This window comes from Misgurnus anguillicaudatus, chromosome 14, assembly GCF_027580225.2.
Source record: "Misgurnus anguillicaudatus chromosome 14, ASM2758022v2, whole genome shotgun sequence".
Classification (NCBI taxonomy): Eukaryota; Metazoa; Chordata; class Actinopteri; order Cypriniformes; family Cobitidae; genus Misgurnus; species Misgurnus anguillicaudatus.
Window position 1 is genome coordinate 5573196 of NC_073350.2, and position 25235 is coordinate 5598430.

Genomic DNA, 25235 nt, shown 5'->3' on the forward strand with positions numbered 1-25235 from the left:
GGCGGATCTTGGGCGCTGTTGCTATTTTCCCGGCGGGAGAAATGACTCTTGCGCGAGGCGCAAATCAATAAGGGGTTAGTCTGAAGTAGGTTCATTATTCATAGGTGTGGTTTGGGCGTAACGTCAAATAAACCAATCAGAACACTATCCAACATTCCCTTTAAACGCAAGGGCGCAAGTTCCATGGCCGGTTGCTATTATAATGACGGATTTACCAGGCGCACACCAGGAGCGGTTCACAGCCGAGGAGACCCACGTTCTTGTAAGAGCAGTCAAAGACAGAGAAGTTGTTTTGTATGGGGATGGGACTTGGGAGAAACAAATCAGCGTCGGTTAAACAGGAGTGAGAGGAAATATAGCCACAATTGTCTCATCAGCTGGCATCCGCTACAATGATATCAGGAGACGGGGGAATCCCAAGCTTGCCAGCATAAATCGGGCACGGCGTGTAACGGGAGGTGGATCTGCCTCTACACATGACCTGACGCCAGCAGAGGACATCGCTGCGTCCACCCTCACCACTGAAAGGGTTTGCTTTGAAATCGGAAACGCAAGAAAGGTCCAACCCCAAAGTACACTTACAAATCAAGTTCATATACATTAAGGTTTCTTATGAAAACATTTTAATTATTATTTACATAAAATAAACGTAATACAGCCACACAACAAACTTATGAAAATATTTTAATCGTTATTTGCATGAGAATTTTTTAACGCAGCCACACAATACATAAAAGCTATCACCACAATGCTCACCACAATGATTTCCCTTATCTCATGTGTTAATATTTTTTATTGTAACAATTTATGATTTGCAAAAATAACTGTTGCATCTGTGTAGATTAGATAAAAGCAATGCGTGTTGTGCACGCTATACATTATGGTCAAGCATGAGCCCTTAAAATAGCATAATGAACTACGCGCAACGCGCCACTGACTTTAGACTAGTTTTTTTTTTTGGTTAGTAGCGCAATTGTTTTTTGAAACTGCAAAATAGCATAAGAGATGGTTTGTGCCGGAACACGCCTCCTTTTTTGCGCTGAACCGCCCAGGCAACGCAAGTTCATTCCCTAGTTTGCCGACGTGCGTCTGTGGAGGGAAAAACCCGCTGTGCGCCGGTGCAAAATACGAAATGATACATGCGTCACTGACAAAATCAATTGCGCTGGGTGCAAGATAGGGCCCTAGATCTTTGTTTTCTTTGCAATAGCAGATGTATTTTAAAACACTGCTTCAACAGCCAAAGAAAACTTAACATTAAAACACAAGAGTAAAGGGCCCAACTGGGGCAAACACTGATCACAATAATGGTGATTGGTTGACATTTCAGTGTTTTTTCAATATTAATGGAGGGTGCGAACGTGATATTGATTCAGTGGTATTAACATTGACAAATCAACGATGTTTAACATTGTTTCAATGGTTGCATGCTATCTGGGATAGAGTAGCCTCATCAGGTTGTGGACTTTGGTTGTGTACACTTTCAGAAAGAAAATAATATGCTGGATTTACTTAAAAATTTAGTGCATCATTTTTGCATCCACTTTTTAAAATAAGTTTTACTTGAAATTTTAAGCAATTGCATAAATGATGCACTATATTCTTAAGTAAATCCAGCCTTTATTTTTTTCAGTGTAGCTGTCACTGGGGCAGTAGAAGTACACCTTTGTACCTGTAATAGTACTTCAGAGGTACACATTGATACCAGAGAGTGCATATTAGTACCTCAAAGGTATATTAGTGCCAATGTTGAATTGTTTTCTGACAGTGTACCATAGAGATATTTGTTGGTGCTGGTGTAAGACATGAAATGTGCAGAAGAACAACAATCAATATGATTTTGATTACAAAGGACAGAAGCAGTTCTGTATAGTATGATGTCACTTTGTATCTTATGCTGCTGTGTTGTGTTTTATAATGGTTTGTTTTTATGTACGTGTGCTTTTTATCTTCACATTTCAAACACTTTAGCTGTAGTGTTTTAGGCAAAGCTTTATACTGAAGAGCTCCTCTGGTTATAGGGAAGGACTGTGTGTTAAATAGTGATTGTTTTTAAATCCACTGTGTTGAAATTTTTCATGCACAACTCAAAAACATTTACTTCCACTTTTGTCTTTCTATCTCTGTTGTTTTACTTGAAATTGATCTTCCTGGCTGATCATGATTTGTTATTCCAAAACATCTGAAATCAAACTCAATCAATGTCATTGTCAGTCTTTGTCTAGTTTTGGATGTAGACCATCAGAGTCTCTTTAGAAGTGGTGTGTCAAAGGGCTCATAACTAGGCTATATAACCATTCCTTTGAGGCGTGCAGTGCAGTTTAAATTTATTGAATGTAAAGCCATAATCATGATCTCAAAACTGTTTTTAATCGTGAGATGTTTTGGCAATATGTTGATCCATACAAATGCTTTGAGGTAAGAATATTTAATAGCTCATAAATCGATTACCTGCTAGAATAATGACATTTAAAGAGAGTTGATGTGTATACCTCATCCTCTTCACTCAGGCTGAAATTCAGGCTTTTGCTAGTCATTTATGTGATATTCCTATTTCCAAAGAATGAATTCCTGCTACCAAAGATAGCGATGTCATAACAAAACAACATGCTTCTGTAAGATATGATTTAGATTGTACAGCATTTATTACTCTTAAATCTAATATCAAATTAAAATGCATTAATGATCATAGATCTGATGAGGTCTGAAATATAAAGTTTCAGTTTGTTAAATGCAGAATAAATCAAAGATAAAGCTGTTTTTAATTTTTTATTTCTTATGCTTTGCCTACTTTGTCAACGTGATTTTATTATTAATGATTGATTTTTTAAAAATGTCAAATGTTTTGTTTTGAAACTAAAACTGTTTCTAACTGTGGGTTTACACCAGATGCGAGTTTAACGATTGGCCCGAGTAGATTACATACAAAGGCAAGGCAAAGACGCGATCAGACGCGTCCTCGCGTGGGCTATGCGAATGAGGCAATATGGGTGGCGCGTTTGCCGTGAAAACATGCGCTATTCGCCTCAAACGCGTTTTCGCCCAAGTTGAAAATATTCAACTCGAGTGAAAAATTCACATGACATGAAGTTAAATCCCAGCGAGTAATCTAGAGTGAGCAACGCTGTGTAAACCCACAGTAAGAATACACCATGCAGTTCACCTCATGAATGAAATTCTTTTTTTATTTTACAAACCTGGTAAAAAACATTCATTCTGCATTGGGGATGAAACTTGACATTCAGTGTATGATTCCTATGAATCTGTATTTCCTGTTGTGTTTAAATGTTAAACTAAATAGCTGCTACCCTTATAGACATTGGTATGTTAAAAGATACCTTAAAGGAACAGTATGTAGGATTGTGGCCAAAACTGGTATTGCAATCAAAAAACTTGTGGCTAAAACTGGTACTGCAATCACACAACTTTCCAAGTATATATCGCTGCAGCCCGGAGACTGCAAGTGGGAGGACCTTATGCCGCAAGTGGGAGGAGCTTATGCCGCAAGTAGGAGGGATTTCAGAAATGTGCAAGTAGGAGGAGTTTACGCTTCAAATGGGACGGTGGTGAATCCTCTGGAAGTTTGTACAGCCCACTTGCGGCTAAAGCTCCACCCACTTGCTGCTAACCCACCCATTTGCAGCTGGCTCCGACCTCCGTTTATACCCATTTCCAAGTGGTGGTCAATACACAAAATGACAACATAAACATCAGTTGAGGGCTGCAACTCCACTTTTTAAATGACAATATCCTGGCCAGACTACTGTTGTCAGTGATAAAAGTATTTGACATGAAAATGATTTCTTAATGTCTAGTGACATATCAGGGCCATTTTATGATTAATTGTTATAAATGTCTTTCCTGAGTCATCCTAATAAGCTCATTACATAGTTTCAAAGTATCACTGCTACCATTATGTGTCCAAGCTGTTCATCGGACATAACTATAAAATACAGAACCATTATTCTAGAAAAGTTTATTTTGCTATAGTTGCTTTAATATCTGGATAGTTTCCTATAGAAATTGTTAGCCATAGAGATGTTTTTCTGATGTCAGTATTGTGACTATCAAATGGCTTGTCTCTTGAACAGCTTTATGAACGTATTTATACAGTAATACATTTTGTACAGATATCTGAAGACTTTTTTATATTGATTTTGTTTGAGCATTAACCAGAGTTTCCAGCCAGTAATGTGCCTTTCTGTGCCACAGTTTGTTTTACTGTTTTTAATTTGATGTAAAAAAAGAAAATAATCTTCTGGTTTGGTTTTCTTGTTTATTTTAAATGTTCTGTTGAGCTCCTTTTTTAATAATAAAAGCATCTTTTTTGTAAGTTGTAGATTGTTTCTGATATTCATTGTATTTAAAGTGTGCCATAATAACCAACTTCATAAGGTGCATTCTGTGTTTCTTTTCAATTATTACACATTTCTCTGGAATGCTTAATTCTGATTGGCCAGCTGTGAGGTAAAGAGAGCTGCAGGGATGATGTGTTTTGGTAGGCCAACCCAGAAGTTAGCTTTACATGGGTTCTTTTGGCAAAATTTGACCATAGGGATAGGAGGCAAAAGTGAAACAGAAGCCGCATGGAGTCAAGTGAAGGGTAATTTATTGGTGCACACACATGGTAACCAGTGTTGGGCAAGTTACTGAAAATTAGTAATTAGTTACAGTTACTAGTCCCTTCTTTTAAAAAAAATTTAATTACTTTACTGTATATCAAAAGTAATTAGTTAATAGGCAAAGTAACTTTTAAGTTACTTTTATGTCTGCTTTTTAAATGTAAATAAGAACAGTACTGAACAGTCAGACAATAAAATGATAGGCTGTGGGCCGCAATGGGTGTCACTTTTTTGTTAGATTGGTTTGCACTGCATTATTTTAGAGAAGTTTTTTATATGGATGGGCTATTTTACACGTAAGACTCTAATACTGTAGGAGCCTATTTTGCTTTAGATTCAGCCTTTGAATATTTTTGTTAGAAATTATCTTAATATGTCAGCTTACTTTATTTATGTATATCATTTAGACCAGTGGTTATCAACTTCAGTCCTCGGGCCCTCCCTCCCAGAACATTTTATATGTCTCCATATATAAAAACACCTGATTCAGTTTATCAGCTCGTTAGTGTGTTAATTAAGGAGCCTGATGAGTGAAATCAGGTGTTTCATATAAGGAGATATTTAAAACATTCTGGGGGGGGGGCGAGGACTGGAATTGGGAACCACTGATTTAGACCATTTAGACAAATGTTCTGTATGTTTACATTGAAAATATATAATGTGTTAAAATTGTGTACTGTCTCTTTAAGAATTTGGGGACTGTGAAGCTTTTGTCAGACACGGAGCGAGTGAAACCAAAACTGAAACTAAATGCGCACTCACACATACTATGGAGTTTTAACACGGTTGTAAAATCAACAATCGCGGATCATTCTCTTCCATGAAAGCCGATGTAAACATCTGAGAAAATATTAACATTTCCAGTGGTGGACGAATTACACAAATCATGTACTTGAGTAAAAGTAAAGATACCCAGGGTAAAATATTACTCAAGTAAAAGTAGAAGTACTTGCTTAAAATTTTTACTTGAGTAAAAGTACAAAAGTATCTGCCTCAAAATGTACTTAAGTACAAAAGTACTGTGATTTATTATGGCCGTATCCTTTTTGTCACAAAACTCAAATTATGTGAAATAACTCTCTTGGCTAACCAATCAATTAATAGAAGGACAGTAATAAATCAGACACGGATGTCTTTTAAAATTATCATAAGCCTAAAACCTTAAAAACAAAAAATTTCCTTTAGCATCAAATGAAATAACAGGATTTGAGAGCAGTAAGTCTCATTTCAAGATTTATTTGTTAAATAATTTAACAGTTTAAGTGTAATAAAAACTTGACTTAAGCACAGGTTCACAATAGTTTTCAAAACATTAAATACATAACGTTATCTAGAAATCAGTCTCCCTTTCTTTGACAAATATAACAAGCCTTACAGAATATAATTTCAGAAACGTTTCATGTGCTTTAGCATGTGATATGTATATTGTAATACATAATTAAATGTATTTATATATTTTGGAAGCAAAACTTTTGAAAATATTAATAACAATCTCAGTTAATAGGGAGCACTCCAATCCACCTGCCTGTTTAAGCATACATTGCATGGCTAGTCAAAATGTCATTTATATTTTACAACAGTGTTGATAGTGATTAATTGTCATTTCAAAATAACAGAGCACTGAGCTTCAGATACAATGAACTTAAGTGAAACAGCTAACTATACGGCTAAAAATAGCTTCAGCCTGCATAGCTTAAAGTTCATTCATGATAATGTCGTATATATTTTAGCAACACAATTAACAGTTTTCTGCAAGCTACTGTTAAGATTGCTCATTCAAAAATATAACCAGAATAAAAATGGCTTACCTCTACGCGTTTCCTTAGATTTGAAAGAGTATTCTTTTAAAACGAAATAGCACAGTTTCAAGGCAGGCAGAGAAGACACAAAGGACTCGTTCTTTTACTCAAGGACTTAAAAAAAGCGCGTAAATAAGGCCATTGTTGTTGTGACGGGTCAGTTATCTCCTCCGTTGTTTTTGAATGCAGTTTCATTCTCCAAACTATGCATTGGCTGGCTGCTGCACTCGCGTGACTCGCGTAGCTTACGTGAAACAGCGCGGCAACCAAAACAAGTTCAAAACGAAGCGCATGCTGTACCCTGATTGGTGGTTTGACGCATCACGTGTGCATCTTAGTTTTTTTGTGCAGTTTTAGTTTGCCCAGTTACATTTTTTATCCACTGATAAATTAAAAGGAATGACCAATTTTTTTAAATATAGTGGAGTAAAAAGTAAGAAATTTGACTTTAAAATGTAGTAAAGTAAAAGTAAAAGTCTCCCAAAATAAAAGTACTTGAGTAAAGTACAGATACGCAAAAAAAAACTACTTAAGTTCGTCACTGTCCACCACTGAACATTTCTCAGATTTATTACTTTTGTGAACTACAAATGCAAGTTGATGTCATACTGGGATTGCTTGGCAAAGATAATTTTCAAACATGAGACTGGATGGATTATGACTTGCGCACAATTTTTAAACAAAGGTATGTTGTCCTGTCTAGATTTTTTGTGTTTATTCTATACGCACTGTCGGCATAATGAAGTTTATTGATTCATTGCGCTGCCCACCACAGTCCTGCGATGTAAGATCAGAAATGTCTTGTCTGCAAGTGTTAATTTTTCACAAAATAATTTTTCAAAAAAAAAAAAAAACTTTGTAACATGCTTGTTACAGCTAAAAGTAGTGGAATTACAGTAAAGCGTAAACTTCACGATGTAAAAGTAACAAAATAATCAAAAAGAAAATAAACTGTACAAAAATGTACACTATATACAAGTATTTACAAGTTAGTTCAGCTACATCAATTGATCTGAACCTCATCAGCACGAAAACAGCAATTTACTCTGTCTACAGACTCCTACAACAACCTACACTAGCTGCGTCCAAAATTGCATACTCACTAAGTAGGTACCTAATTTCAATGAGTACCTACTTAAAGGTGGAGTGCATGATCTCTGAAAGCCAATGTTGACATTTGAAATCACCTAAACCCAGGCAACGATGTCGGTTAGTAGACACTCCCCTAACTGCTGATTGGCGTTTGTTTTGGCAGTCGGCCCAACTCCCTTTTTCAGGGTGTTTGTCAAAAATTATGCACCCAGCCTTTAACGAGCGCTAAAAGATTATGTACATTATCGCATATATGCGTTAAGTATGGACATCATCCGCCATGTTATCATGTGACCTATGGCTTGTTTTGAGTTCATGAGGCACATCAAGAACTAAGGAGGATGAAATCACAATACCGTTTCATCCGGACGGGCAGCTGCTCGAAGATCTCGCCTTTGGATAGTTGATTTTATACTCTGAAAAAATAATTAATAGTTAAGTAAGATACCATACCCCAGAATTACATTGCTAGCCTACCCCAACAGTTATCCACGATAAATATGACACCTGCTGACCAATACTTCATTATATCACACATTTTATTAGTAGACAAAAATAAGTAAAACAAGCAAACTGTAATTTAATATGTTTTGCCATATGACAACTTCTTGAATACAAACTAGACAAATGCAGGTAATGTAAATACATTCTTTTTCAGTTAAGCAATGATTAATCCATGAGTTAATGCAATTTCCTTTTATTTACTGAAAACAACATGAAACATGATTAAAGATAAATAAATTAATGCATAAAACCATCACAATAAATTAAAACATATAGAAGTGAATACCATATGAAACAAAACTTTATTCAAATGTATTTTTCTCACAAACTGTCATATTTACCGACATCTCAACACAGCTGTGGCAATTCTGCAGCTTTATTTAGATGAAGCACCTAAGCACTCAGCACTCACAATCCATATCCTGGGTCTGTGCATGACATCAGGGTGCTGAGGAACAGCCCTGTGAATGCAGGCAGCCACCTGCAGGCAAGTGCATCTTCGGGATGATGGCTATCTGCACCCATCTGCCTCATCACCAGGCCCAAATGGAATCTGCACCCGATGATTTAATGCCCGTCATTGACAGGCACACATTCCCCGAGCTTAAGCATGTTTCTGACCAGTAACCATCATTGACAACAAGCACACATACATAGCCTATCTTGCGTGTTTGTGAACGCCATTGACATGTACATTAATCCTGCGCATGCTGTTTGCTTTGATTGTTTTTAATGATAGAGAGCACAAACCATTTGATATTAAATAAAACTTACAGCTGAGTTACACAGATCTCAATTGACTTCGTCGTCTATGTGACGCGACAGTCAGCACTCAGCACGTGATAATTTCAAATCCGTTTACAAGACGAATGCTTTTGTTATGTTTAATTTCACAAGTTTACACCTGCAAATAAGTCGGATGGATTAAATTTGTAAACGTATTTGGCGTGCTGTCCAGGGAGAGCGCTCTGAGCTCGGAATTGGGCCCGAACGCAGAGTATTTCGCCCCTAGTAGTAATGTTACGCTCCGATGCTTGCTTCAAACTCAAAAAGTCCTTGTAATGAATCACTGTTTCGGAGTTTGTATCGTTACGTCAACGGCCCTGTCCCAAATGGCACACTTCATGTGGACTTTCGGTCTTGTGGCCTTAAATTGCACATGCTCGCAAAGTCTACGAGTCCGTAGGGTGTCCCATCTGTAATTTTTACACTCCAAAGTGTGCTCATCAGTGCCCCCTTTGCACCCTTGATGTGTTCTTCTGCAGAACCTGCACTGCAGCAGGCTTTGCGCACTTTACCAACCCAGAAGTCCTTGCGAAAGAGCAATCAGACGAAAGATGGGAGGAGTTCACACTGATGGGCAACTTCTCTTCCTATTTCCGGTGTGGCGCTCGAGTCTGTTCCAAAATACGACTCCAGTGCGCCTCGTGGACTCACGTCAAGGGCCCCTAAAGTCTGCACTACATGATGTCATCAAAGTGTTGACTCTGAGGAGGTCCACAAGTCCGGAGTGTGCCTTTGGGACAGGGCCAACAGTCACATGAAATATAACGTCTGAAGCAAACACACTGGTTCATTCCTGTAGTGAACCACACAACAGCATTGATAGCTCAATACAGCATTGACAGGTTTGAAACTTGGTGGCTTTATTTTTCATACAAGTGAAGCCAAACTATGAAAAAGCTTTCTAAACAGTTTTTGTGTACTCCAGCATCATCTGTTTTATGCAAGAGAATATCCAAAACTGGTGAAATAAAAAAACAATTGCCCGGCTGTCACCTAATGGATAGCCTCTTATTATAAGTTATTATAAAATCTAAAAAATATATGTTACCAAATGGACCTCAAATATTGTTGTGGGAGGAACTGTGGCCACTTGCCCTTCTGTTCTGGGGGCAGGGTCCTCATCAAATCATGTAACGTACGATTGAAGTGTTCGCATTGCCCATTCCCCTCAGGGTGATATGGGTTCGTGCAGCTTTTCTGAATTCCTTAAAGATAACATAGTTGTTTAAACAACTCACTCTCAAAACTTTGACCTTAGTCTGAATGTATGCGCTTGGGTACCGCATATACACAAAACCACTTTTCAACCAATCTTGATCTGAAGTATCAAACGCTTGGGTGAATTTGGAGAACAAATCCGTCACAACCAAAACATTCTCCTGACCGTTACTAGCTCGTTCCATCAAAGTAAAATCAATAGCGATAATTTCTAAAGGTCTAGATGCAGTCAAACTTCCCATATAAGTGTGAAATTTAGGCTGTGTAGCCTTCACCAGAACCACTGCTTAACTAGCTATTTAAATCCTTCAGGACCCTGCACCACTTCTTGCTTGGAGGGCAAAATTCCCGTTGTCCAATGTACCATAAACAGTCAAATTACTGGATCTAAAGCCTGTAGCGCTGAAAGATCAGATCTTTCTCGTATCGGCACAGCCTTTTCAGCAAACGCACGAATGTGGCAATTGGCCTTCACTTGCTCTACATTCACTTCATCTGGAATCACGGTCCCCACATTACCCAACATCTGACTACTTGCAGGTAAGGGAAGACGCGACAGTGCATCCACATTTCGATTGGCTGTCCCTGGACTATACCGAATTTCGAAATCAAACAGTGCCAGTTGGGAAGCACAACACTGCTCTACAGCTGCCAATTTGGCCATCTGTAAGTAACTCAGGGGATTATTATCTGTATACATGACAAACTTATTCCCCATTAGATATTCCCTAAACTTTGCAGTTACTGACCACTTTAATGCCAAAAGTTCCAATTTCATTGAACTGTAATTGGACATATTGGTTTCAGAGGGCCGTAGACCTCTACTTGCAAATGCAATTGGCCTAATCTGCCAACCCTGGTCTTGGGACAAAACTGCCCCTAGTCCATGGTGACTTGCATCGATTTCTAAAATAAATGGCTTTGCAAAGTCTGCGTATCCCAACACTGGGGCATGCATCAACTTATTTTTCAAAGTCACAAATGCCCTCTCACAATCATCATTCAGTGTTGTACCAAAGGGCCCCAAAGTTCTATGACTATGCTTTTTACTACCCTGCAAAGATCCCACCAACTTATGCAATGGTGCGGCCACGGATGCAAATGCTTCAACAAACCTACAATAATACAATGCAAAGCCCAAGAAAGAAAGCTATTCTGTTATGTTGCCAGGCCTTGGCCACTGAGAAACTGCACTGACCTTTTTCAGGTTCGTTGCTACGCCCTCCGCAGAAATAACATGCCCATGATATTTTAATTCAGTCTGAAACAGATGCCACTTTTGTAGATTTACCTTCAGGTTATCTTTCTGCAGGCGCTCACACCATTTCTTATGGTTTCAAAAGTTGCTGGAAAAAGTTGAAAAAACAACTATATCATCCAGATATAGGAGCAACGCATGAAACCGCTGATCCCCACATATTCTTTCCATAAGGCGCTGAAAGGTGCTTGGCATATTGCACAATCCAAAGGGCATCCGAGAGAATTTGAAGAACCCGAAAGGAGTACAGAATGCATTTTTTTCCTGATCTTGTTTAGCTACAGGGACTTATAACCACTAGCTAGGTCTAAAGTGCTAAATAACTTAACCCCAGCCAAGGCATCTAGGGATTCCTCAATCCATGGGAGAGGAAAAGCATCTTTAGGGGGTTCTTAGATTCAATTGCCGATAGTCTACACAAAGCCTAATTGAACCATCCTTCTTTTGTACAACGACGATGGTGAAGCATATGGACTAGAACTTGGTTTTACCACCCCTTGATCTAGCAGCTCTTGGATATACATCTTTACCTGGTCATACTGAGTTGGCGGCAATATAATAATAACGTTGTCACACTGGTGCCTGATCTAATAAAGGTATCTTATGTTCTTATGTTCTTATGCTCTTCCCATGGCTAAAAACATCACTATACCTTTCTAGAAAGCTGCGGGCCTCTGATTCGCGCCACTAAATTTGGCCACACTAACTGAGAAAAATCCACTGGCAGGAATTCTTCTACCGCCACTTTTTGAACTACAGCTACCTGCTCTTCTGTTGATACTTGCATATTAAATTCTACATGTGTTGTTGGCTGTAGCGAAAGCAAATGAAATTCGCCGAGAACAGCCTTAGGCTGGATCCACCTTTCTTGGGTCCCCACATTCACGACCAGCATGTCCAGTCTCCCAGGGGTTAATATATAAGTAAATCACAAGGCAATTGGCAGTTCTCTACAGGTAAAGGCTCTTACAACCCTGAAGCAAACGCAGGCCCCACATCAGTACGACAAATGGCTGGAACAAACTTCAAGGTACCTGCTGAAATTAACACAGGGTCCAGGATGAACTCGAACTCGACCTATCAGCCCAACCTCAAGAACACGATCCAGCTGTCTACACTTCGCCAGTACTGCCTTCCATTCTTTCCCAGATGATTTTACACTAGGGGCCTAAAACAAGGAGTTTCCATGTTGTATAAACAGTTCATGATAGCACTGATTAATTATATTCATCCCCAATAAGTCTGAAACCTTTTCCATTTGCCCCTGAACTTGTAACTAATCTGCACTTTTCACTATTAAAATTCCCATTCCAGGAAGTGACCTACCAAGAATTGGACATCCACTTCTAAATAACCCAAGTATGGAATAGCAAGGCCATTGGCTGCTTTTAGCTTTAACCAGTTACAAGACTATAATTATTTTTTCCAAAATTGGCTGAAGATGTTCAACAAAAAAAAATGTTAAGTAATGGTGGTCACAATCAAACCGGTGTCTAATAAACAAGCCACTGGTATTACCCCACCATCATTTCTACCACTGGACAATTCCCTATAAGTTTGTTTCCATTACGTCCTTCGCTGCCCAAAGACCCCCCATCTGCTGCCTGGCCACTAGCAATGAAGGGTTCTAGTTTTCCAATTGGTCAACTGCAGACCTAGCTACTAAAGTAGCCAGACTCCAGTTTCTTGGCCCATCCCTCCCGTTCTGAGATGAGGCTGAAATAACATTACAGAACCTAGCAATATGGCCCGGCTTTTAAAGCGAATGCATGTGGATTTACCGTCTGGTTGATAGGGGAATTTAGAACTATGTGTGCGAACATCAACCCTTTTTGGGAGCATTGAAGTTTCAAACTGTTTCATAATAATATCTAATTGGGTTTGCTGTTTACAAAGACACTCCTTTAATTCTGCCAGTTCATGAACAGACTGTACTGATGCAACATTAGTATGCACCTCCCCAACATTACCCTGATTACTATATGAATAAGCACAAGGTCTTTGACTAACAGTATGTTCCTCTTCCTCAATCCACTGACATCTAGAAAAGAGTGGTAGAGGTCCATACGCACCCGTTGCTTTAGTTCTCATCTCAACATGCAATCCCTCACGTGTTCAATAAACTGATAAGGACAGAATCAGGGTTTGAAAAACATTTTGGGTCTCTTCTCTTAATTGCTTCAATAAAAGACATTAATGCATGATAATACTCCCGCAGTGATTTCCCCTCCATCTGTTTTCATAAAAAAAAATGAGTTTGTAACCCTACATGAGACTTGAAAGACCCATATGTTTCCAATAAAATGGAAAAAATATTTTCTGAAGTATCCCTTTCTGTAGGAGTCCTAAACTTAATATCTGCCTTAGCCTCCCCATCCAACAAATCAAACACAAAAAAGTTTGTCCAAGATCTGACATGTGATGTAAGGTCAGAGAATTACGCACCTCATCTATCCAGTCCTCTACCCCTAAAAGATCTTGTGATGCCTTTCCTGAGAAATGAGGACACTTCCGTTCTCTTGGAACATACACATATCCTTCAGCTACCACTGGTAGGGAAGGCCTAGACACAGAAGTTGGTAAAGAATTAGTCTCAGGAGCAAGCCCAGATGCAGGACCCTCCAGTGGATCATCAGATGGGAAAGCCACCACCCTTAGAGTAGTTTCTTCCCTAGCATTTTCTACCTGCAACTGACTGTTGTACCAATTCAGTTAACATCTGTAATCGTGATGCCACTTCCTCAACCATATTTAAATACACAAAATATCAAAATAGAAAAATATATAAAGCCTTTACAATTTCATGTACATCATCATCATTTTTGATAAAAACATTAATGTCATCAGCATATGCAGAAACAACCAGAGGAGAGTCAAACTTACAGCCAGGCAAATTAAAACCAGTCAACTTATTTCTTAAAAAACATAAAAGGGGCTCAATAGCTAATGAATAAAGTTGCCCAGAAATAGGACAACCTTGTCTTATTCCCCTTTCAACTGCTATTGGGCGACTAAGCCCTCCTCCCACCTTCACCATACATGAAGCTTCATTCTAAAGGAGGCTTACCCAGGCTACAAAACTCTCCCCAAACCCAAAGGCTTTTAAAACAGAGAACAAAAAATTATGATCAATTCTGTCGAAGGCCTTTTCTTGATCAAGGGATAAAATCCCAACATTTTGATCATACACTTTGCACACATCCAGAATATCTCTTGTTAAAAATAAATGGTCCATTATAGTTCGATCTGGGATACAGTAGGTTTGATCCATGTGTACAAGCAAGCATACATAAGGCTTCAGTCTATTGGACAAAGCTCTAGACAAAACTTTGTAGTCGGTACATAAGAGAGCTACGGGTCTCCAGATCTTTAAGTTAGTTAAGTCTCCTTTTTTAGGAAGTAGAGCTAAAACTGCTCTTCTGCAGGAAGTGGGAAGTAAATTGTCTTTAAAGGAGCTCACAAGAACTTCATGTAAATTAGGTCCAATAAGTCCCCAAAAGTGCTTATAAAAATCAATACTAAGTCCATCAATTCCAGGAACACGCCCTGAATTCATCTGATTGACGGCTATAGTAAGTTCTTCCAGAGTTATTTCTTTGTCCAGCTCAGCTTGCTCAACTTTACTGAGCTTGGGAAGACCCTCCACCAGCTCCTGTACACAGCCTTCATCACATTGTTCCTTGCCATACAAGTCTGTATAAAAAGCCCTTGCACATCTCCTCATTTCCACTCCATCTATTGTAATATTCCCATCAGGACATCTCAGACATGACATTCTCTGAACCTTCTACAATGGATTTCTCCAAATCAAAGAAAAAAGTACTTGAGGCATCCATGTCTTTTAATTGAATAAACCTTGACCTCACAAGGGCACCTTTAACCCTTTCTTGTAGCATAGAACTCAAATCCATTCTTTTCTTTTGTAGATCTTTATTACTTTCAGCAGCTCCACCATTTAAAATGTGACTTTCAATTTGTTTTATAGACTCTTCAAGGTCATTTATGGCCCGTTTTAACATAACAGTAGAAAAAGAAGTATATTGTTGACAAAAAATTCTATTTGAGTCTTACCAACTTCCCACCATTTAGTTAGTGACTCAAAATAATGTTTTCTTTCCTTCCATTTTTCCCAAAAAATCTTAAAGCTCTCACAAAAAGCTGCATCTCGAAGCAACTTATTGTTAAAATGCCATTGAGACTTATTAGCTTCATGATTTAAAAGTAAATTCACAACAATAAGATGATGATCTGAAAAGCCAACCGGTATAATTTTACTGTCAGTTAGTTTTGATCTAGTAAAATCTATCCAATCTAGCTGCGCTCACTTTACCATCCAACATTTTTACCCACGTATACTGCTTCACATTTGGATTTTTAATTCTCCGTGCATCTATTAAATCAAATTGAAGTACTAGACTTTTTAAGTTTTTGCTAGATTGTTAATGTGGCTCCTCACTAATCCTATCAACATTAAAATCAATAGTACAATTATAATCACCACCAAAGATAATATAATCACAATCATTTTTTTCCAAAAATGTTTTAATATCATTAAAAAAAATTATCCTTTCAGCCCCAACATTAGGTGCATAAATATTTATGAAGCAAAAAATGGAACCCTCAATATTAACTTTAGTCATTAAAGCTCGACCTTTAACTATATCAATAGAGCTTAAAATATTTATTTTTAATTGACTAGAGAACAAAATTGCAACCCCTCCACTAACTGAACTTCCATGGCTTAGAAAGTGTTGTCCTTCCCAAAATAAACCCCAATCAACTTCATCTTTTATTGTACTATGGGTTTCTTGCAAAAGTAATACATCAAGCTTGTTAATTTTAACTATCTCCTTTACCATTTCAGTGTTTCCTCTAGGATTTTTTCCAGCTGTGGCGGCAGGGGGCGCCCATGATGATTATAAATGTACATTATTTTTTTAATGTAAATATAGGCTACAGTAAACTAACATGTATTTTTTATCATTTTCATGCTGTCATTTACGTTTCCTTATATTTATAGCATATTGCTTTTCTATGTTTGATCTAAACTGTATTTTCTTAAAAAATACGTAAGTTTTATAGCTTCATACAGATCTTTCATTGTAGTTGTAATGTAGTGTGCAAGTTCGTGCTCATGTTTAGCGTTACAGAGCTGTTGCAAAGTCACGCACAGTCCTGTTTGATAATGCGCACCGCTGTGATTGACACAACACCTGACCCGACATCAGCAGCAATTTATTCCAGCATTCCACACCCGGCCTGTTTGACAAAGAGCCCGGCCCGGTCACACCGCAAATCGCGCAGCTAAATATAAACCTTTAACGTTCTTCAGACAGAGCTTAAACACAAATAAGCCATTTAAAAACTGCTACCTATCGGAATCGAGTCGAATTTTGGTCTTGGATGTTGGACCTGCAGTTTAGCCTACTCTTGCTTATTGAGTCCCGACCTGCATCTACAACGCAAATGACACGTTAATATTATTACACCCGTTACATCAAATATTATGCGGTTCACCCGCGGGTACCCTGATCCCGCTGTCTGAAAACAGACGAAACCGTCTCACCATCTGCCTCAAGTTTTTATTACCAACGTCCGTCTCTTCCACGGGAATAATGTAAGTTTCCTTCCAAACAAATTCGACTAAATGTCTTGCAGTCGCATTTAAGTAGTATTCAGTGTAAAGCCTTACATCTTATCATTTAATGTGAAACTTTGTGAGGGTCGATCTAAAGCACAGAAGACGCGCAGCGTTTATAGCCTATATTCTGAATAACTAATGGCCTGATAAGTTGATAATATGAGTACAGTGATTCCAAATGAATGTCCAAAAAACAAACTTGTAATATGTTAAATCGAAAGTTTAATCATGTCTTTTCTCGCAGTCCAGCGCTGCGTCCGTGTATATGCGCATGTGAATGACCTTGATGACCTTGCAACTTAAATTACCCTTAATTTATTGCCATACAGATAAAAGTAAAATAACATTCGAAACTAAAAAAAATTATTTTTTTATTTGTGTAAACTCACAATAAGGAGAAAACCTTGTGCTTATTTAAAATCATTAAAAACATGACGTGCTTTCTGCTGCTTTGGTTTAACAGCGCGTCACAAAAAAGAACAGCAACTCAAATACTTTTTAAATTGTCAATCTGATAATTATAACATATTTCGTGTAGGCTTATTTATTTTATTATTATTTCTCAAAACAGAGACGTAGCCTAATCATCATCTGTTGATTTAAATCTATTTGTGCATGAAACTAAACCCATGGGGGAAATTATGATATTTTAGAAGATTTATTTATTATAAATGAGTGAACAACGCGAATCCAGAAAGGAATTTATTTCTTTAAAACAGCCAGTCTGGCAGGGCGGACATTTCGGTAGCTTTAGGCCTAGTCCACACGGACACGTGTATTTTTATAACCGTGAGTTTTTTCACGCGGTTCAGCCGTTCGTCCACACGAAACCGCAGTATCAGGGCACTGAAACCGAGCATATTTGAAAACCCCGGCCAGGGTGAGCTTTTTAAGAAAACCCGGTCTGATAATAGCCGTGCTTTCAGTCTTTAGTCATGCACTCCGGCCAACCTATTTATCATATATTTAATATGCTTCAGTGCTCAAAATGTATCAGGCCGCACCGCTCTCTCTATCAAGCCCGTCTCCCCTGGAGTTCTATCAGCCAATCAAAAAAAAGAAAGAGGCTTCACAATAGCCAATCAGAAAATAGCACTGTTGTATCTGGGTAAGATTTAACGCAACAACCAATAAAAAAGCATAGCCTCGCACACCCATAGAGGAATGGAGCCCCGAGCATCACTTTGAGCAGCACAGAGTAAGTCTGATCTCCTGTTTTAATGTTACAACAAATGCACAACTTTGACACAAACAATGACAACTTGACTGCTGTTAGAAAGATTCCCAGATAATCAGCATCAGTTTTTCACGAGTGTCTGTAACTTAGCCAACAGTTTAAAGCCTGTTCACTGACAACACCTGCTCAGAACATGTAAGTTACTCTAAGCCTCGTTATATTTTCGTTATCACACGATGACTGACATTTTGTCACATAAAACATCTCTCTCGAAACAGGCTTAATAATTTTATAAGCAACTGCTTTGCAACCATAACTTAAGCTTACCTAAAACTAGGGAACTGTTGTTGACTTTAAGATCTTTTAAATAATAATTATTACACTTGGTATTTCATGTTGTTGTGCAGTCATTTTATTGTAATTTTAGATTTCAGCATTTGCTTATTTACAGGGAACCATTTTCTTTCTTTTTTTTTTTACCATGGAGGGCTGGTTGTCTATGAAATTTCCCGGTAGATTTTTGGGTCCCACTCCGCCCCTGGCGGAAACACTGGATTTCCCTCTGCTGTCTATCCCTCCCACCATTTATATTCAAAGAGCCCACTCTAATGCAGAGTTTACACCAAACGCGTTTTGGGCGTCAAAATCACGTGTACCGCGCCTAGTTTGCCGCGTGAACACTTTGAATGCATTCGCGCGTGTAGAGCGGAGTAGACGCGCGGAGAAAGCAAGCATTTGACGCGCGTCCGAGGCAAAATCCGCTTCTTGTGGGAGGGGCAACTGTTGTGCGAGTGTCTGTTTGCAAGATGACTGATGTTGATTGTGCATTTATCAAGAGAGTTATCAGTTTGTATTGGGTAACCTTACTATAGGGGGGAAATAAACGGCGCGAGTCGATAAACGTCACGTGACTCAAAAGGGAAGTGTGTATTACAACTTACCAGGTTGCCCAAAGTCCTTACTGACACTCTTCCAAGCGAGGTCCTTTTTATTCCTGTCTCCTAATAGAAATAACAACTTGTGTCATATAGCTCCGAGTGACTGCTTGAGTGAGTGACTCCGGGCGGGGCTGCCACCACAGCAGCAGGCAGGCTCCTGATTGGTTAACGCGGCACGAAATTCCGCCAAAGTTCAAATTTTTCAACTCGGGCGTCAGCCGCAAATTCGCGTGAACCGCAAAATGCACAATAGCACCATTCGCGCGTACCGCGGACAACGCTCAATTCGCGCCTTTCGCGCGAGGTTCACGCGCGAATGAGGCGGAAACGCGTCTTCCGCTCCGCGCCGAACGCCTCTTCCGCGCCGCGGGACCTCCTGACGCGCGTCAACGCGTCTGCACATTGACTTAACATTGAAATCACTCGCGCTTCACGCCTCTACCGCGGTTGGTGTAAACGCACCATTAGACCTCCCATAGAAAAAAAGAGAAAGAGGGACAGACAACCAAAAAGTAGCCTCCAAGCGTTATTCATGATAAAGGTTGACATCATTTTATTTTTGTTAAAGCGTTTTTGCCCTTCCTAGTTATATTTAACTTAGCTGCTTTCTTCAAAGTTGTAACATGTTTTCTCAAACGGTATCTCTTCTTTTCATCCAATAAGTCAAAACTGACCATCTTTTGCAATAATGTTGCTGACATGATAAATGTATCTGTGTCAGCAAAATAATTATAAACTGTCCAAATGTTTCATCCTGAAAATTATTTATATCCTCCATAGAATACAAATCTCTCATCTTACTATATGCATCAACACTTTCTTCATCAGACTCATCCTGATCCATTTCATCCATATTACTTTCTACATGACTACTCGCTTGACTATTTGACAAAAACAGCCCAATTCCTTCTCCTTAGTTTCAAACTGAACATTCTGCTGCACAGATACACCCACTCTCAAGTTTTCACTTTCATCAATTTTACTCCTTGTATGTTCAACAGTTTTTGAAACCATAACAACAGCATCAACAGATGTTGACTGTTCCGGTCCCTCAGCTGCTACATCATCTGTACTCTTTTCTGCTTTAACATTAGTTTCACTATGCACTTGTTCATCCTGCACAATAGAAACATTACTGGGACCTTCAGTTTCCTCTGATCTAACATTCAGTCGTCAATGGGATGCTCTACATTTTCAGCATGTTCTTTATGTGGGCAATTAAGACGCTTATGCCCCACATCCCCACATTCAAAACATTTCATACTTCCTGAACTAGCAAAAACCATATACTGTCCAGTATCATATTTTACCTTAAAGGAGATGTCCAAAGAATTTGTCGGATTATCCAAAAACATGAAAACTTGCCTCCGTAATGAAATCACGTGTTTAAAACGTGCGTCCTTACAACCAAGAGTCACCGTTTTAAATCCGCTTGCAAACTTTCCAAATCTGCGTAGTTCTTTCTCAATCAAATCATTAGGGATAAAAGGTGGAACCCCTGAGATGACTATTCTTGTGGATGGCACTGATAGTGGCGAAACTTGAATAAACAAATAATTTATGAAAACACCAGTTTCAATCAACTCATGAACTAGACGCTCCTCATTCAAAAAAACAACCACCGCCTTGTTCATTCGGGAGGCATAAGCTATACTATTATAACCAATCTGCTCACCAACTGCAAGCAAAGCCGCTTCAATCGTAACACCGGGATCGGTAACAAACCGAATCCCGTGTCCGATGGACAGCGGCGGCGTCACAGAGAACGCCATTATCCGCACAAATTCAACAAATATTCACTCAGCCCTTCGCTACCAAAAACTGAAAGATAGAGTAAATTATGTCTTACCTTTCTCATGTAAAACGTGAGAAAGCATAGAAAAACAGTGTAACAAACTTTTTGTCACACGCTAGCTCCCCATTCATGTTTTCAAATGTCTGTGGCACGACTTTCTTTTTTGTGCCAGTCATGTGTTGGTTACTAATTTTTTTTTCCACAGCATGGTTGAGGCCGCGGCCAATGCCCCTTGTGTTCTGTTTCCCGTACCACTGACAAGTGTGTCTTGTGCTTTCTGTGCCGCTGCCACATTTATCATTACGCTCATCCCGCGAGAAGCTTCATTCTCTCCGTTACCCCGTCCCTAAACGCGGTGTGAGGTTAAATCCGTCCGTGTGCCCAACCCAAGGAAAGCTCGGTTGGTAGTACATTGTGCTGGGCAGAGCAACGGTTGTGGGGGCGATTTCCTAGCAGCTCGGAAGCATCTGCCAAGCGGATACATGTAAATGTGCTGCACTGGTGCGAGTTTAGCAAGATGGTCTGCTTGTCCTCACCACCTGCCTGAGAGCTTGCTGAGAAACGAGGCATATAGGGACCTTGTTAGGGTCGTTGTGTTTGTGCTTGCTACGGCAGCACGTATACTAAAATTGGATCGATACAGAGAAGATTAGCATGGCCCCTGCGAAAGGATGACACGCAAATCCGTGAAGCGCTCCATATTTAATGCGTTGTTTACAGGTTTGCTTTTAAAGCCAGCGGGATACGCGCCAACGTCAGCCTCCGAATCTCCGGTGTATGGTCACCTGACATGCCTTCCTCGCGATCGTGACCGATTACATCACGCGTGTCCACCCTTGCACCAAAAACAGTAGAAAAAAGAAATACACATCGAATGTTCTCAGTGGAGGAGATAAAGGTTTGCACTGAGCATGGCTGAACTGCGATTGGAGGCCACTGGGAAAACTGTTGTTTGTTTCTTCAAGCTAATTGCCTCTGTTGCTCCAAGTCCTCGTTTTGTCAGGTTAACAACTTTGGCGACGCCTAGACTGAATCTGATGCTGTGGCTTTCTTCCCCTCCAACCTCTTCTTTTGTCAATAAGTACGTTATAGGCCACACCCCCACGTACAATAATGAGGGAGAGCATGATAGAGGCCCATGTACAATAGTCAGGAAAGCTCCAATCAGTGCCCTGCAATTTGCATGTGCCTTTATCACGAGCCTTTGTTCTGTGAGGTCCAGGCGTGTGGGCCTTCTCATTTTGCCACCATCTTGCTGATCCTCGGCTCGGTGGCGAGTTCCCATTGGTGGTGGGCTTAGCGCCTCAACGTCAGCTTTTGTTTGGAATGACAACATGGTTTGTCTCATTTCAAATGGCTTTGCTTAAAGGTTTTGCCAAGTCTTGGAAAGAAGAAGGGTTTGTGGCCCGCTTTCAGTATGAATGGATGCAGACGCAGTAAAGACCGTTTAACAAGCAACTTTCTTTTGTTTGAGGCAGCTCCTCAAACACAGCATGGTTGAGGCCGCGCCCAATGCCCCTTGTGTTCTGTTTCCCGTACCACTGACAAGTGTGTCTTGTGCTTTCTGTGCCGCTGCTACATTTATCATTACGCTCATCCCGCGAGAAGCTTCATTCTCTCAGTTACCCCGTCCCTAAACGCGGTGGGAGGTTAAATCCGTCCGTGTGCCCAACCCAAGGAAAGCTCGGTTGGTAGTACATTGTGCTGGGCAGAGCAACGGTTGTGGGGGCGATTTCCTAGCAGCTCGGAAGCATCTGCCAAGCGGATACATGTAAATGTGCTGCACTGGTGCGAGTTTAGCAAGATGGTCTGCTTGTCCTCACCACCTGCCTGAGAGCTTGCTGAGAAACGAGGCATATAGGGACCTTGTTAGGGTCGTTGTGTTTGTGCTTGCTACGGCAGCACGTATACTAAAATTGGATCGATACAGAGAAGATTAGCATGGCCCCTGCGAAAGGATGACACGCAAATCCGTGAAGCGCTCCATATTTAATGCGTTGTTTACAGGTTTGCTTTTAAAGCCAGCGGGATACGCGCCAACGTCAGCCTCCGAATCTCCGGTGTATGGTCACCTGACATGCCTTCCTCGCGATCGTGACCGATTACATCACGCGTGTCCACCCTTGCACCAAAAACAGTAGAAAAAAGAAATACACATCGAATGTTCTCAGTGGAGGAGATAAAGGTTTGCACTGAGCATGGCTGAACTGCGATTGGAGGCCACTGGGAAAACTGTTGTTTGTTTCTTCAAGCTAATTGCCTCTGTTGCTCCAAGTCCTCGTTTTGTCAGGTTAACAACTTTGGCGACGCCTAGACTGAATCTGATGCTGTGGCTTTCTTCCCCTCCAACCTCTTCTTTTGTCAATAAGTACGTTATAGGCCACACCCCCACGTACAATAATGAGGGAGAGCATGATAGAGGCCCATGTACAATAGTCAGGAAAGCTCCAATCAGTGCCCTGCAATTTGCATGTGCCTTTATCACGAGCCTTTGTTCTGTGAGGTCCAGGCGTGTGGGCCTTCTCATTTTGCCACCATCTTGCTGATCCTCGGCTCGGTGGCGAGTTCCCATTGGTGGTGGGCTTAGCGCCTCAACGTCAGCTTTTGTTTGGAATGACAACATGGTTTGTCTCATTTCAAATGGCTTTGCTTAAAGGTTTTGCCAAGTCTTGGAAAGAAGAAGGGTTTGTGGCCCGCTTTCAGTATGAATGGATGCAGACGCAGTAAAGACCGTTTAACAAGCAACTTTCTTTTGTTTGAGGCAGCTCCTCAAACACAGCATGGTTGAGGCCGCGCCCAATGCCCCTTGTGTTCTGTTTCCCGTACCACTGACAAGTGTGTCTTGTGCTTTCTGTGCCGCTGCTACATTTATCATTACGCTCATCCCGCGAGAAGCTTCATTCTCTCAGTTACCCCGTCCCTAAACGCGGTGGGAGGTTAAATCCGTCCGTGTGCCCAACCCAAGGAAAGCTCGGTTGGTAGTACATTGTGCTGGGCAGAGCAACGGTTGTGGGGGCGATTTCCTAGCAGCTCGGAAGCATCTGCCAAGCGGATACATGTAAATGTGCTGCACTGGTGCGAGTTTAGCAAGATGGTCTGCTTGTCCTCACCACCTGCCTGAGAGCTTGCTGAGAAACGAGGCATATAGGGACCTTGTTAGGGTCGTTGTGTTTGTGCTTGCTACGGCAGCACGTATACTAAAATTGGATCGATACAGAGAAGATTAGCATGGCCCCTGCGAAAGGATGACACGCAAATCCGTGAAGCGCTCCATATTTAATGCGTTGTTTACAGGTTTGCTTTTAAAGCCAGCGGGATACGCGCCAACGTCAGCCTCCGAATCTCCGGTGTATGGTCACCTGACATGCCTTCCTCGCGATCGTGACCGATTACATCACGCGTGTCCACCCTTGCACCAAAAACAGTAGAAAAAAGAAATACACATCGAATGTTCTCAGTGGAGGAGATAAAGGTTTGCACTGAGCATGGCTGAACTGCGATTGGAGGCCACTGGGAAAACTGTTGTTTGTTTCTTCAAGCTAATTGCCTCTGTTGCTCCAAGTCCTCGTTTTGTCAGGTTAACAACTTTGGCGACGCCTAGACTGAATCTGATGCTGTGGCTTTCTTCCCCTCCAACCTCTTCTTTTGTCAATAAGTACGTTATAGGCCACACCCCCACGTACAATAATGAGGGAGAGCATGATAGAGGCCCATGTACAATAGTCAGGAAAGCTCCAATCAGTGCCCTGCAATTTGCATGTGCCTTTATCACGAGCCTTTGTTCTGTGAGGTCCAGGCGTGTGGGCCTTCTCATTTTGCCACCATCTTGCTGATCCTCGGCTCGGTGGCGAGTTCCCATTGGTGGTGGGCTTAGCGCCTCAACGTCAGCTTTTGTTTGGAATGACAACATGGTTTGTCTCATTTCAAATGGCTTTGCTTAAAGGTTTTGCCAAGTCTTGGAAAGAAGAAGGGTTTGTGGCCCGCTTTCAGTATGAATGGATGCAGACGCAGTAAAGACCGTTTAACAAGCAACTTTCTTTTGTTTGAGGCAGCTCCTCAAACACAGCATGGTTGAGGCCGCGCCCAATGCCCCTTGTGTTCTGTTTCCCGTACCACTGACAAGTGTGTCTTGTGCTTTCTGTGCCGCTGCTACATTTATCATTACGCTCATCCCGCGAGAAGCTTCATTCTCTCAGTTACCCCGTCCCTAAACGCGGTGGGAGGTTAAATCCGTCCGTGTGCCCAACCCAAGGAAAGCTCGGTTGGTAGTACATTGTGCTGGGCAGAGCAACGGTTGTGGGGGCGATTTCCTAGCAGCTCGGAAGCATCTGCCAAGCGGATACATGTAAATGTGCTGCACTGGTGCGAGTTTAGCAAGATGGTCTGCTTGTCCTCACCACCTGCC

The 25235-nt window shown here is 40.6% G+C and overlaps 1 long non-coding RNA gene and 3 other non-coding genes across 4 annotated transcripts; all 4 read left to right on the forward strand.

Moving 5' to 3' along the window:
- Positions 1 to 324: 324 nt before the first annotated feature.
- On the forward strand, positions 325 to 4339 carry LOC141369437 (uncharacterized). The gene is made up of 2 exons (XR_012373119.1): positions 325 to 975; positions 1214 to 4339. It is a non-coding gene; the product is annotated as an uncharacterized lncRNA (long non-coding RNA).
- Positions 4340 to 21429: 17090 nt separating this feature from the next.
- On the forward strand, positions 21430 to 21536 carry LOC129428327 (U6 spliceosomal RNA). Its single transcript, XR_008638970.1, has one exon. It is a non-coding gene; the product is annotated as a U6 spliceosomal RNA (small nuclear RNA).
- A 1180-nt stretch (positions 21537 to 22716) lies between these two features.
- On the forward strand, positions 22717 to 22823 carry LOC129428358 (U6 spliceosomal RNA). Its single transcript, XR_008638999.1, has one exon. It is a non-coding gene; the product is annotated as a U6 spliceosomal RNA (small nuclear RNA).
- A 1180-nt stretch (positions 22824 to 24003) lies between these two features.
- On the forward strand, positions 24004 to 24110 carry LOC129428362 (U6 spliceosomal RNA). Its single transcript, XR_008639003.2, has one exon. It is a non-coding gene; the product is annotated as a U6 spliceosomal RNA (small nuclear RNA).
- The last annotated feature ends 1125 nt before the right edge of the window (positions 24111 to 25235 follow it).